The sequence below is a fragment of the Thalia democratica genome, chromosome 5 (genome assembly GCF_965202585.1).
Source record: "Thalia democratica chromosome 5, ktThaDemo2.hap1.1, whole genome shotgun sequence".
Classification (NCBI taxonomy): domain Eukaryota; kingdom Metazoa; phylum Chordata; class Thaliacea; order Salpida; family Salpidae; genus Thalia; species Thalia democratica.
The window spans coordinates 4,267,785-4,282,463 of NC_139169.1; positions in this window are offsets into that span (position 1 = coordinate 4,267,785).

The window sequence follows — 14,679 nt, forward strand, 5'->3', positions numbered from 1 at the left end:
ATTAAGAAAAATTCAAAGTCCTTTTTCTTTATTTTGATGTATAAGTGATCAAAAATTTAGTAAGTTCAATAGGTTCTTTATGCACAAATTCAAAAGTTTAAACATTGTGTTTGACTAAAAGTTTATTTCCTCTCCTTTAGATTTTGAGCAATTATTTTAAAATTTTCTCAGAGTAATCATTAATAAATATTAAACAACTTGTTATATACAATTTTATAATTTTTTTATTAAAAAAGTTTTTTTTTTAATTATATCAACAAAACTAACTTTTTACTTATTTTTGAAAAATCTGTTTTTAATCTTTCATCTACTATTCATTCTTTAAAATTTGAAGTAAAATGATTTACAATTACAATACAATGATTTAAAATGATTTACTATAAATGAAAAAAGATAATTTTAAATTTAAGAAAATTTATTTGTAGCTTAGATTTTAAATAAAAGTCTGTATTAAATTGTGTAAAAAAGAAAATGACCCCCTGTGGCCTGAGCCTCTGTAGGTGAAATTGTTAAATAATTAACCTAATAATTAATCATTAACTTGTTAATTAATAAACCAGAAAATTTATAAATATATATTACTTGATTGAAGACCATTAAAGACAGAGTAACAAATAATTTAATGAAAAGAAATAAATTTTACTTAATTTGTAAATATTAAAATGAGCCCGTATTTTCCTAACAATAATTGAATAAGTATAAGTTTAAAAAAAAAAAATAAAAAAAAGTATAAACACTTATCACAAAAATCGTACTATATTTATGACATTGATTTATTTTAAAGTAATGTTTTTAACTCTAATAGTATAAATATAAGGCTACTTTGATATTACATTGAATCTATTAGTGTTTACCAGGCACGTGGCTTGGTACGTTTCTGTAAATCTACAGAAACGTATACTTGTATGCGCAAACACTTGCTTTTATTTCAGCTTAAAAAGACCTTGCTTTCTTAGCTTTTAGTATTCACTTTAACTTAGTTATGCACTCCTGAAAGATAATTTCGACATGTATGTATTCTCTAGCGTATTTAGTGTTTAAAAGATTAAACAAATTAAATACATCAAAATTGTAACATTTAGCACGTTAAAGCTTTTAATTTGACAAAAATCTGCATGCAAAATTGATCCTAATGGAAGCTGTAGCTTCAAAAATCAAAATCATATAATTTTATGTTACAAAAAATTGCATAACTTGTTGTTACTATTGACTACGTTAAATGTTTGATTTAATGAATATAAACGTTTTTGAGTTAAGTTGTGATTTTTTTATACTTATTTTTATGTTTTCTGGGTTTACACAAGTGGCAACACATAAAGAGTCATAGAGGGTTTGGAGCAAAATAAATTGCCTTGTATACACTTATCACTCGTACTTCAACATTCCATTTTTAATGTATTAACACAACTGCAGAGTTTCAGATTAAATTCAATAACATTAGAGGTAGCTGTGTTCCCGTTAGGACGTTATCACGCGTCATTTCATAGGTTGAAATTTTTGTAGATTCGTAACTTTTTTGAGCTAGCTACGTCCCTGCTCGGAAGTATTTGACGCAAATGTTATTTATAAATATACCTGCTCTGCAGATCAGAGCATCTCTTACATTGGATAAACATCAAGGCAAATATTCCGACAAATTACAGACCACTGCGGAACAGATAAAAACTGCGCTATATTTGAACATCTTTTTAATTGCACACCCTGTCAAAACTCTGACATTGTTCAACACTTTAAAGGTTTAAAACGATGAAAGCAAAGCGAACTCTACAGCCTGAAATCAATATTAATTGTTGAAGAGCGACCTAATTTAAATACGCAAGTAGGACTAAATGGAAAAACAAAATTATCAACAATCTACTAATAAAAATACCTTTAGTTTTTAATTGCTAAATATATAATTTTGTAATTTTTGTATTTTTGAATCTATTCATACGTCATAGTTTAAAGTTATTTTCCGAGCTGTTCACTTAACAAAAAAAATTTAAATTTCATTTAAAATTTATCACTTAAGAATGAAACTCGTATGGTTTTGAAAAGTTTTTTGTAATAAAATATAAAAAACAAAATGAATAATCTATTGAAATTAAGTTGCAAATGGTAGATAAAAAAGCAATTAAAATTTTAGCTTAATTTGTTTTGGTAAGAATACTTAATTTTTAGCCATACTGATCGGCTACATGTAAATCTTATTGAAAAGAAGCTACAATTTATTGAACACATACGTTCATAACGTAAAATATGTTTTTATTTTCCTAACCTATATGAAAATAAAAATATATTAATAACTTTGCATAAATTTTAAGTAAACTTTATAACTTGGTGCTAAAATTTTCATTAAATACTACCATAGTTAAAATTTTAAACTGCTGTGATAAAAACACTTAAATTGTTTCTATAAGTTTATTGAACACCGAAAAGAAATTGACGATCAAAAGTGTTGGTCTAAGGAGATGGTGCACTGATATTTTAAAGCATAAGATTTAAGATAATAGAATAAAAAAATTATGAAGAAAGCTAATCAGTACAAACTTAATTAAAACAAACATTTTAAATTTTAGTAAATGATAGTTGGTTATTTTTTTGTCATTTGTTGGTAAAATAAAGTTTAAAAAATTTATTTAAAGAACTTAATTAGAAAGAATCTTAGATATAAATTACTGAAAACTTTCACTTAATTAGTTTTCCCAACTCCACACAAGAATAACCATATATTCTTTTTTCAGGTTTAAGAAAATAATTATCAGACCAATTGTTTGTATTTATATTGTATATATAATATTGTCTACCAAAAGTTACAATAACATTGTTATCGTAAGATTGAGTACAAAATAAACTAATAGAACATGGTATTTCAGAAATACTTGCAATAAAAGTAAACTTTTGTGATATCGAATCATAAACTTCAGATGTTTTAATTGACTCATATTCGAGATCAATTCCACTAAAAACAAACAATTTGTTTCCTTTAACAACAACACCTGGACAACGCCTAGCAACTTGCATATCTTCAAGAGATGACCATTTATTGAGGTAGTGGTCATATGACTCAACAGTTTTAAAGATTTTACCAGAAAAATTTTGACCTCCTAAGACAACGCATTGACCTTGGAAAACTATACAAGAACATTTATATCTTTTAAAATTCATTCTTAAAATTTTGTCCCAATTATCTTTAAATGGATCATAAACCCAACTATTGTAGCTAGAATATCCAAAAAAGTAAATCTTACTCATAAAAGAACAAACACTAACAAAATAAGTGTTTATATTTGGTAGAGGAGTTGTATAAGTCCATCTTTTAAATTTTCTACAGTAAACTTCAACAGAGTTTAGATTTTCTCCCTTAAAATCTATCCCACCGAAACAATATACTTTTGAACCGATTACAGCAGTTTTGCAGTAACGTCTTTGTACTAACATTTTACTTGTTTCGATAAATTCCGTAGCCATTGATTTTCTAAATTCGTATTCTATACCATTTTGTATTAAATCGTCGTTGATTAAAGATCTTCCTCCGATAAACATTATTTTTTTTGTTTCAAATTCACAACTGAAAAAGCGATTTTGAAACTGTAAATCTGTTGCATTGTCTTTACAATTAGTTTTACTTTTGATGGCGTTATCAACAATACTTTTACACTCAAGACAGTCTTTGCAAAGCTTATTGTTTTTTATGATATCTGTTAATATTTCAATAGTCAGCAAAGGTAGTCTTATTAACTTTAGAAAAGTTTTCATGTGATTCCTCCTTTCAATTATTTTGTAATTTATCCAATCGACTGCTGCATTAAAAGGTTCCAGCTCTGAACTTATTTGCAGTTCTTCACAAGACAGTACATCAATTAAATCTTCATACTTTCGTTTGTAAAATGTTGAAATGTCTTCATTTAATATATACTGTTGCAGTAAAATTTGAATAAAGAATTCTTCAAACTTTTCAAATTATATAGTTTTGTTAGCTTGTAATTAAAAAAGTAGTTTTCCATTGTTAATTTATCATATGTGTATTAATTTATTCTTTTCTTTGTCTTTTCAGATCCTAAATAATTTGCTGTTTTCAAAAGTGAAATTATATATTCTTCTTTTATTTCCTCTATACCTATAAAGTATTGAACGTAAAATTTTTTAAAACTTTATGATGATCTTAAAATTTTTAGAAACATAAACAAAAGCCAAGTATATTTCAAATTAAGACTTACCATTAGTTGCTAGATTAAGTAAAGTTTTAAAACCAGCTTTAGATAAATTTGTAGATTAAGAACATATTTATTGTCATCAAGCTGTTTTAGATTACTTTTAGTTATAAGTAAGCAAAACTATCAAAAAGCTTATTTAGGTTTTCATCAGTTTTATAACTATCTGAATCAAATAAAATAGTAACTGAGTTTTCTTTTGAATTTTTTTTTTCTTTTTTTGAAATGTTTTCTTTTATTTTATTATCAACTTTGTTCTATCGGTAAACGGATTTAAACATAGAAGACAAATGTTTTCCATATGTTTTATACTGTTATTCAAAATATTGAAAGTTATTCAAGTTGTAGTTTTTATTAAATAAAAAGGTAATAAGAACTAAATAGAATTTCATTTAACTAAATCTTACTTAAAATCAAGAATATTAAAAAAATAAGATAAAATGACCTCATCAAAATTGAAGCCGTATAATTTCATTCAAATAAACTAAAATTCTGAAAACAGAGTGAATTAGATTATTCGTTATCCTTATTTAGCTAATAAGAGCTTTTATTTATGTTTAGTTGTTTATTTAGAATTTTGATTACTTTTTTGTTTTGCTTGATTAACTAATTTTTGACACGCAATTATTAGGCTATATAAATTAAATATTTTCTTTAGTTTGTAAAGATTGTAACACACTGAAAAAAACTGTTGAATTATTTTTGTGTTTAGTAAAAGACCTTGTTTGTTTTTATAAAGTACAATAGCAGACCAATGTTTAATATTCATTTAATCATGATTCTGTATCTAAAGTATTTAATGATGTAATTAATAAACTTTAGCTTCATTTACTGTTGTATAGTTTACTTAAGTTTACCTCAAATTTTACGAGAGTTATTCAATTTTAAACATCTAATCTGATGGTAAAATATTTAATTTTTGTTGAATCTAGATACGAAAGTAGTATTATGTAAAGTGTAAATAATATAAGTTAATTCTTGTTCTTTAATTAAAATTTATTAACATTGCTGTTTTCTACATCTGTTTTGTATAATTCTTGTTGTTTTTCAAAAAAAGCTTTGCTGTAAAATATTTTTATTAATTGTTTTCTAAATAGTAAATTTAAAATTAATAATAATAGTAGTCTTATATCAAGTTTAGTGCTTTTATCAATAAAAGAACATTTGTTGTACGTACTTAACATTAAAACGCTTATGGAATATTTTCATTTTGAAGTGTATTCATTTTTGTTGCATGCAACATTTAAAGTTAGTATTTTTGAGTTGTTTTTTATTATTTTATTTAACAAATAAAGTTATATACGAATTTGAAATTTTCATTCTATTGTAACCAAAACAAAGTTTTTACACTTATTTTTTAAATTATTGTTTCTCACACTTAATTTCTTATAAAACTATTTTGTTATAGATTTAAACAAAATATACTTTAATGAAATAAATACAAACGTTTTAAAACAGTTACATAACTAAAAGCTGTTGAAGAAACAAAGTTATATTTTCAATACATGTTTTAATTGAATTTTGTTTTACCGATTGTATAATATATTAATGACGTAGTATTTTCAAAATCATTAGCAGTAGTTTTCTATAAAAACATATTAATTCAACTAAATGTGAATTCAGTGAGTAAACTATTTTAGTTTTATATTTGTAACCACTGTCATAAGTGGTATTATACAAAGTCATTAAATTAAGAAAGCGTTTAAATTCACTTCAGTTATAAGAAAATTTATAAATTTTTTCATTTAGAAAAGAAAACTAAACATGTTTTTATTCGAATAAAAATACTATAAGTAATTGTGTGTCGTTTTATTTTGTAATACTAAACGTCATTTACTCTCAAACAAGACGTTATAAGGTATCCAAGCAATGTTGATATCCAAAGGATTCTTTGTGCAATAGGTCCTACGACCAAATATATTTAGCGCTTTTTTGTCGTTCTTTTATACTATATTTGTTGCGATATGATTTGATTTTGTAAACAACTAAATATTAATCTACTATTGACAAAATAAAGTTTGCTCTTTTTTTACATTTTCTTCATAATTAAAAATACAATTTTATACTTAAAGCATTGATATTTTTTAATTTATAATTATTAAATGTTTGTGTCATTCGTAACAATAATTATTTTGTTTATTAAACAACAATAAAAAAGCACTCAAAAATATTGGTCTTAGGACCAAGTGTTTAAAAAAAAACATTTTGATTATTTAAATCGTACACTACTTGGATACAGTTTTAAATTTTGTCAAAGACATATTTATACAATAAACATTTATAGACTATTTTATTATTAGTTTAAAATCAAATTTTAACACAAAATTTCAAAAACTAAAACGTAATATGTTATAATACTTTCAATTTTTCATTTGATAATATAAAATGTCATTTCTTAAAATCGTATAAAACAGACCATTCTTTAAGTTTTTAGTTTATTAAGTTTGAAAAAATTTTTAAGTTAATATTATTATACTTTAAAGATATTTGACTGCGATTATTTGTTAGACGTATTTTGGTTAATAAGACTTAAAATTTCAAAAAAACAATTTTGTAATCATGCATTGTTGATGGTAGTTTTAAATATTTTTTTTTGCATTTATTTTGTAAAGAAAACTGGTTTTATGCAAAATTAAAATTAACCAATACCCTTAATACATGCGCAAAATTACTAAAGAGTAAGCAAAAACACATGTTAACACCTCGAAACTTAGTTTTTTACACTTTTGTTTTTTAATTGTAGTGTTTGGAAATTTAATTAAGAAGGTTACGTCATGTTTATTTTACAATATTATTAAATCCAAAGTATCAAATGACGTAAATAATTGAAAATATCAAACTTTAGGTGATTTTTCATGTATAAAAATTGAACAATTTTAATAAGAATAATTTTCTAAAATGAAATCTAATTTGTATCCATGTAAACAAATGGAAATACACAAAATTACAATTTATTAATTTATTGCTTAGAATTTTTAAGGTGTTGATATTTTGATATAACTGTTTCTGTTTTTAGAATAATTTATGTGTCAAAGTTTTTTTTTTCAATTTTTTTTATCATATTTGCATTGTGATCATTTTTTGCTAGTTTTTTAATCTGTTATTATTTTGAACAATTAAAACTAAACAAATAACTTTAAAAAGATAAAGCAAACATTTAACAATAATAAAATATAGTTCAAATGAGTAGAAAAAAAACAGAATAAACCTGATTTTTCTTTAAAGTTTGTTTATAATTTATGCATATATTGTTTTGTTGGTATACTATCAAAATGCAACCGCGTAAAAAATCCATCCGATTTTTATTTATATTTTCTTTATTTATTAATTTATTTTATATATTTTTTGATAATTTATATATTTTTTTATTCACTATCACTGTTACCCCTAACCCTTACCCTCGATCAGTAAGCGGTTCTCAAATTTGATCGGTCGGATTTTGATCGCGGGTGGGTTTTGAACGTAATCCGTTTTATTTTTGTCAAAAGTTGTAAATCAAACGTTTTTTGTAAGCCTAAAATTAATTATTTTAAGTTCTTTTTAAATTAATCATTTTGTTTTTAAATGTTTATAGTAAAAATCGTAAAAAATATTTACATTTGAAGCTAAAACTTTTTATTTAACAGTGTTAAGTGTATATATAATGCATTTAAATGACTAGATACAAGGAAAAATTAAGTAAATTATTACAAAAGCAGTTGGTTTGCATATAAGATTACAACATTGTACTTTAAGTTAAATAAACAATAAAAGAAATTCTATTTTTTTTTTCATAGGACCTGGTCCACGTAAAATACTTTCGGTTATCGAGTTGCATAACTTGGATAACTTCTAACGTCTTTTTTGTTTAATTGGGTGCTATATTAATAATTTAAAATCAAACATTTTGAACCAATATAACTGTAAAATATTTTTAGTAACAACTTTATAAAAAATATAATTATAAAAGTCTATGTTACCTATTTTTTAGTATTTCTTGATTTTTACTATATTTTGTTTCAGACTAAGTTAACTAGACCATATGTATTTTTGATATTTAAGGGTTATTAAAGAATTCTAATACATAACTCTTACAAATTTAAAAGAAGAGAACTTCAAACTTTAAACGTTTTTTTTTAAGAACTTGTTTAGATCTAAACTGTCTAACAATTTGTAGCTTACTTTAAAAATTTATTTAGTTTTTTAAATAAAACTCACAATCATATTCGTTCGTTAAACAGTTGATAAACACTTAAAGATTTAGTTAATCAGAACTGTTAATAAAAACTTTGAAATGTTTACATTTGTTTAAAAACATATTAACCTTGTCTAAAAAGTACTGTATTTCTATAAAAAATATTTATATTTATAATTATTTTTTAAAAAGAATATAAGTTTATATTTAGTCCAATTGAAATATATATTTATATTATGAAATACAAATCACAAGCTGCATCTTTTATTTGCTATCTGTGTTTTGTAGTTAGTTATATTTTTTTTAGTTTTTTCATCTATTTTTTAGTTTTCTAGTTTGAAACTATCCAAACCGGTGGTAAAGTAAACTACTAAAATTTACAAACAGCCAGCATTTAAGGAAAACATTCGTTAAAAAGGTTTTATGTTTAAAACAGTAAAAGTCTAACATAATAATAGTAATAAAATATTGATAATAACTATACTTAATTAAAATGTGTATAATTTTAAATGTAAGCTCAAAATTTTAATTTGTAATTTTTTTTTGGTTATAAATAGTAATATATAGTTTCTTTGCTAAACATTTATTTACTTGACTGATGTACTTCTCTATAAAGTCATTGCATTTACAATTTTTTAAAAATTTTAGTTTATGTTAAGTTCATATTTGTATCTAATCCATATATATATTTTTTATTGTTAACTTTTCGATTTTTTAGTTTTTATCATCTGTTTTTTATTCAGCTTTATAGTATAAACATTTGTTATACAATGAAGTCTCGTAGCTAAAATATGTATCTTAAAATGTGTTTTTTTTTACAAATCTGCTTTAACTATACATTTATTAACTGTCTAAAAATTTATTAGTTGTAGGACCAAATTATATAAAATTAAAAACTTTTAATTATCAGTTAAGAAACGTATTAGCTTATTAGTTTTTACTCCTTTATTAAGGTCTTAAATACAGACTTTAATTAATTTATGGTCTTGAGTTCAAATAATTTTAGTTTTTGTTTTTTGTTATTGATATCTTAATATATATTTAAAACTATTTAAAAATGATACATTTGTTTCTTTTAGATTGTTCTTGATTTCTCGGCATTTCAAATTTTGTCTTATCAATAGGTCTGCCCAAATAGAAAAGAAAAAAAAAAGAAGAAGTAAAAGTATACTCATTAAACGTTCAAGTGTTCAGATTACACTTGTATGAAATAAAATTACAGTGCAAACGTTTGAAATTTGTAGTAGTAACTTTATAGTAGATCTTGCCATTTACTTTCAGAATTTTTTTTTTAATAAAATACTTCATCTAAACTATTTATAAAAGTAAAAAAAACAAGTAAACAACAAACTTGTTTACTTAATTTTAAATTGATAATATTCAAGTTAGTATGTAAAACAGTTTAGAACTGTTATAGTAGGTAGTAAATTTGTTAAAAACTAAAAAAAAATATAACTTGATATTTAGAAAAAGTTAATTACACAACTTTAATATTCTTTTATAAATTAGTTTACACAGAAAACTTTTCTCATAACTAAATAAATGAAGAGCAGTCTCAAAACTTTATACTAAAATAATTACAGTTTTTACAAAATATTATTACATACACAAAACTTGCTGTCCGCAAAAAGTTACAGTATGTTAGTATTTCGTTATGTTAGTACCTTTTTATTGTTAGAAACATTGTGTTAGTCTTAATTTTTTTTTGAATAAACTTTCAGCATCTATTGACGTATTAAAACGAAACCAACAAACAGTGATTTTTATTTGGTAAATATGATTTAGTTATTTAAAATATTACTGTCAATAACTTGCCATACTTATTTTATAACCATCGAAACTGGTGGTAAACTAATCAAGTAACATTGTAACGTTCAGTAAAAGTTAAATTGTTTTATAATTTTAATTTTTTTTCGTGTAAAAGCCGTATATATACTTTTTACTTCTTTCGCAAATTTTAATAGATTTTAGAAGAATACCCACAATACTTATGCTAGCATTCATTAAACATAAATCGATAAGTAATTGTAAGTATCTTCATAATAAACATTTAATAGAGCTAAATTCATAAAATTCTTTGCTAGTTTTACAAACGTTTACGATTTAAAAAGTGATTAGGTTTTTAGCAGAGAAACCTCATTTTAAAAACTTATAACTTATATTGAAAAATAAAGTTTTCTAATCAGAAAAACAACTAAGTAATTCGAATTCGTAATAGATTTGGACGCACGTTGCGTTATAAACTAGGCCCTTAACATTGTATAAGTAGCATACTCCCCGTTAGCGACAATCTAACCTGATAGTAAAATTATTAGCATATTGCAACCGTTTATTTTATTTAAATTATTCAACTTATTGTTACAATAATTTGATGTAGTATTTTTAAACTAGTCTTTTTCATTTATTATTTACTATCATTTTTGTGAAAATACTATTCTAATGATTTGTTCTTTACTAGTTTTTAATATTATTTATTTTCGGAAGAATTAAAGTGGTCAAATTGTTGTAACTGTTTATTTTATTCAAGTTGTTTAACCTAATGTGTTTAAATACTTTCTATATTTTTTAAACAAATTTTGTAAATTATACTCATTTTGTATAAAAATATATTCTTTTTTTTGTTTATTTATATCATTATTTTTTTAGTAATTTTTTTCTCAAGAATAAAACACTACCGCTTATATTCTTCGGAAAAAAATTACTAAAAAAATAATGATATAAATAAAAAAAAAAGAATATTATTTTATACAAAAGGAGTATAATTTACAAAACTTGTTTAAAAAATATAGAAAACGTTTATGAACTTCTAAAACCTACTGGTTAGGTTACTAAAATTTTAGCTACAAGTTTACGTTTTGTTTTTGTGTATGTTAATTAGTTTATTTTTGTTTACTTGAGCAGATAAGTTTTATAACATTTTGTAACTATTTAAATTGTAGTAAAAATCACTTTCTTACACTACTTAGATAGGAAGCTAACTAAAATTAAATAAATTTTCAAAAAATAGATGTCGGAAAACTGCGGCTTGTGAAATATAATTCAAATTTGCGAAAAAAAAAAATGCTTTAGATACTCTTGGCATCGGAATAAAGAGTAAAAAAAGGGTTAAGTATACTTGGTGTTAGTTTTTGTCGGGTAAAATGTGTTAATTTTTTTTTGAAACTTATATATTTTGGGTCCATAATAAAGATTAGAAGCCGGAAACCATTAAATTCTTTACTTGAAACTTTAAATCTATTTGTGATGTTTTTAATTTAAAACCACGAGTTTTAGTTTTATATAAATTAATTGTTTTTTTTTGATAGCGATAACATATGTAGACTTTTATTTGTAACTATCTATAAACTAATGATTAAGTATTTACCCGTCAATATAAAACTATTTAAAATTTGTTGTGTTTAATGAGCTTTAATATACTTACACTACTTGTTTTAGTTTAACTTGAGTATGTGTTATGTGGATAATTTTTGACCAAAATATAATTTCAATGATTTTTTTCTGCTAGTTATATCTATTAGTGCTTTGTTAAAAAATAAATGCTTGTAAAAATTTATTACGGATAGAATAGACAACAAGTATAAAGTTAACATGCCATTAGTTTTAAAACAAAAGCACTTTGAAAAACAATACAATATGAGTATAAACAAAAAAAAAAGTAATAACTTGATATTCAGTTCTTTTTATTTGTTTTACAACTTTATTTTGTAAACAAATTAAGTCAAACTAAACGCAAAACTTGCATTATATTGTTTATGTAATTTATATATTTAACTTTTGTTGTTTTAAAATTTTGATTTTAAACTAACAGTTATTATGGTGCATTAATTATCTTCTATGAAATATTTCTTATGAAATACTTATTCTCAAGTATTTATTCACTAAGCTTATATCATTGATTGACATTATCAATATAGCAAACGGCTGTGAAAATTAAAAAAAAGAATGTGTTTAAAAACATTGGAAAAACTTTTTAGCATACAAGAAACAAATAGAATAAACTTTATTAATCCACACAAATATACTTTTAACCTTATTAAACAAACAAACATGTCATTACTTAAATTTCAACAATAACTAAAAATAATTACTATACTTTTTGTATATAAATTTGAGCTAATTGTTTTTTTTTTTTTTTTTAGAGCTTAATTGTTTTTTAGCTCAATGAGTCTAAGTTTTTTAAATAACTACTTTTGGTCTATAATTTATACTTATGTAGTTTTTTGTTGGTTTAACTTATTAAAATGTAATTGTAAAATTTACGTTTAAAAAAATTATGCTTAATCGTAAACACATTTGTAAATAGTATTTTGTTTTATTATTTAAAAGTTGATCATCACGTTTTGACATTTTAACTATTTGAATTGCGTCATTAAATGTAAACCACATATTTTTATCTTTTATTTTATCATAAATTTCTGTCAAACTTTTAATTTAATCGATACAAAACGTCAGACAGACTTTGTAACCACAGAAACTGATGGTAAATTAATTAATTAATATTTATCTAATCTTAAAACTTTAATTTACGTTTTGATACACAAACTTGAAACTTTTTACCTAAATGTATGAATTTATGAGAATTATGAGCAGGAAGTATTTAGTTAGAAACACGTTTAAAGTTGTGTCTAATATATTGTTCTTATTCAGTTTTGTTGACTACATGAAAAGTTTAGATATTTCTTTTAAATTATTATTCAATAAAAGTTTTTCAAAACCGTTTTTGAAAACCATTCTACCTTTCGAACACACTCTTTTTTATTTCTTTTTTATTCTGATTTTAAATAACTTGTTTTTTATATAAATAAAGTTATTGTTAAGGAATAATTATCTAGCTGTACAAAATTTGGTTTTAAAACATACGCTTTGGTACAATTTTTTCTTCCTTAATTATATCAAAAAAAGTTTAACTTAAATTTTCAATGACGTATAAAACGTAAAATCACAAAAAGTAGTTTATTATAGTTTTTTAACATCGAAACTAATGGTAAAATAATTAATTATCATTTATCTGATCGAGAATTTAACAATGTCTTGTTTTCTTAAGAAAAAAATGATTTTCAAATAACTTAATAAAAAAAAAGTTGAATGCAACAACATAAACTATAAAACTACACAAAAACATTTGCAACAACATTACAGTTAAATGCTATTAGATATTTTTAATGTTTTGGTTTAGCTTTTTCATAACAATGTTAGTAAACTATATAATGTATAAAAATTTGTTTATTTCATATAAGTTTTTTGATCGCTTATATCTCAAAAACTACTTTGAATATTTTGAAGCGGTTGAAAATGTATGATAGCTCTTATTAAGTTCTATAAAATAAGGTCAACTGTCAAAAATCAAGATGGTTCTCTAATATGTCCCTAACGTTTTTACACTAAAAAAAGCTGAAGAACTAGTTTTGCTGTACTTTTTTTCTTAATTTTTAGAGCATCTAATATTCTTAGTGATATAGTGATTAAAATCAATTGAGAAGTGAAGCATTTATATCCTATAATAAATATTTTTAGCCCTAGAATAGACTGAAATACTTTAATTGTTAAATCATACTAAAGTTTTGTTGTTTCAAACAAACTTATCAGAAACTATTCTTTTTTTAAATGCGTAAAACTGATTTTACTTTAATAGTTAATGAAAAAAAAATTCACATTCTATTTCTAATCATATAGCTAAAAATTTCTACTTGAACGTTTTTTGAATTAAAATATTTCAAAAAAAAAAATTAGAAAAGTGTTTGTTTTAAAACATTCTAATCTATTACTTTACAAGTATTTATTTAAAATCCATAAGTATTGTAGGAAATTTATAGAATTTATCTTTTTTTTAATGATAGTGACCAAATGAGTGTAATTATAAAAGTTCGAAAAACAAAGTTTTCAAATAAGTAACTATTTATTTATTTTATTCTGTGTTTTAGATCTTTTGTCTCAAAAATAAAAATTTAAATCTAAAAAATTAACACAAAATCTTACTTAGATCATCATTCATGAGACAACAACTATATATAACTCAGTTCATAAAAAATAATTGCTAGATATAACCGAATACAAAAATGCATATTACAAATATTTATGCTTTGAAATCTGAATTTATTTTTAAAAGAAAGGTTTTATGATACGTAACTGTATTACAGTACATTTCATACTTGTATAAGCTTTTTGTAAACAATATAAAAATTATTGCAACAGTACTAGACCTAATTTTCACGTCATTAGTTTAAAGTCACAAGTCAAGGTATTTATTTTGTTTATGGATTATACTAAATATTTGTTTATGTAATGCACTTGCAAAGATAACAATTTATAACC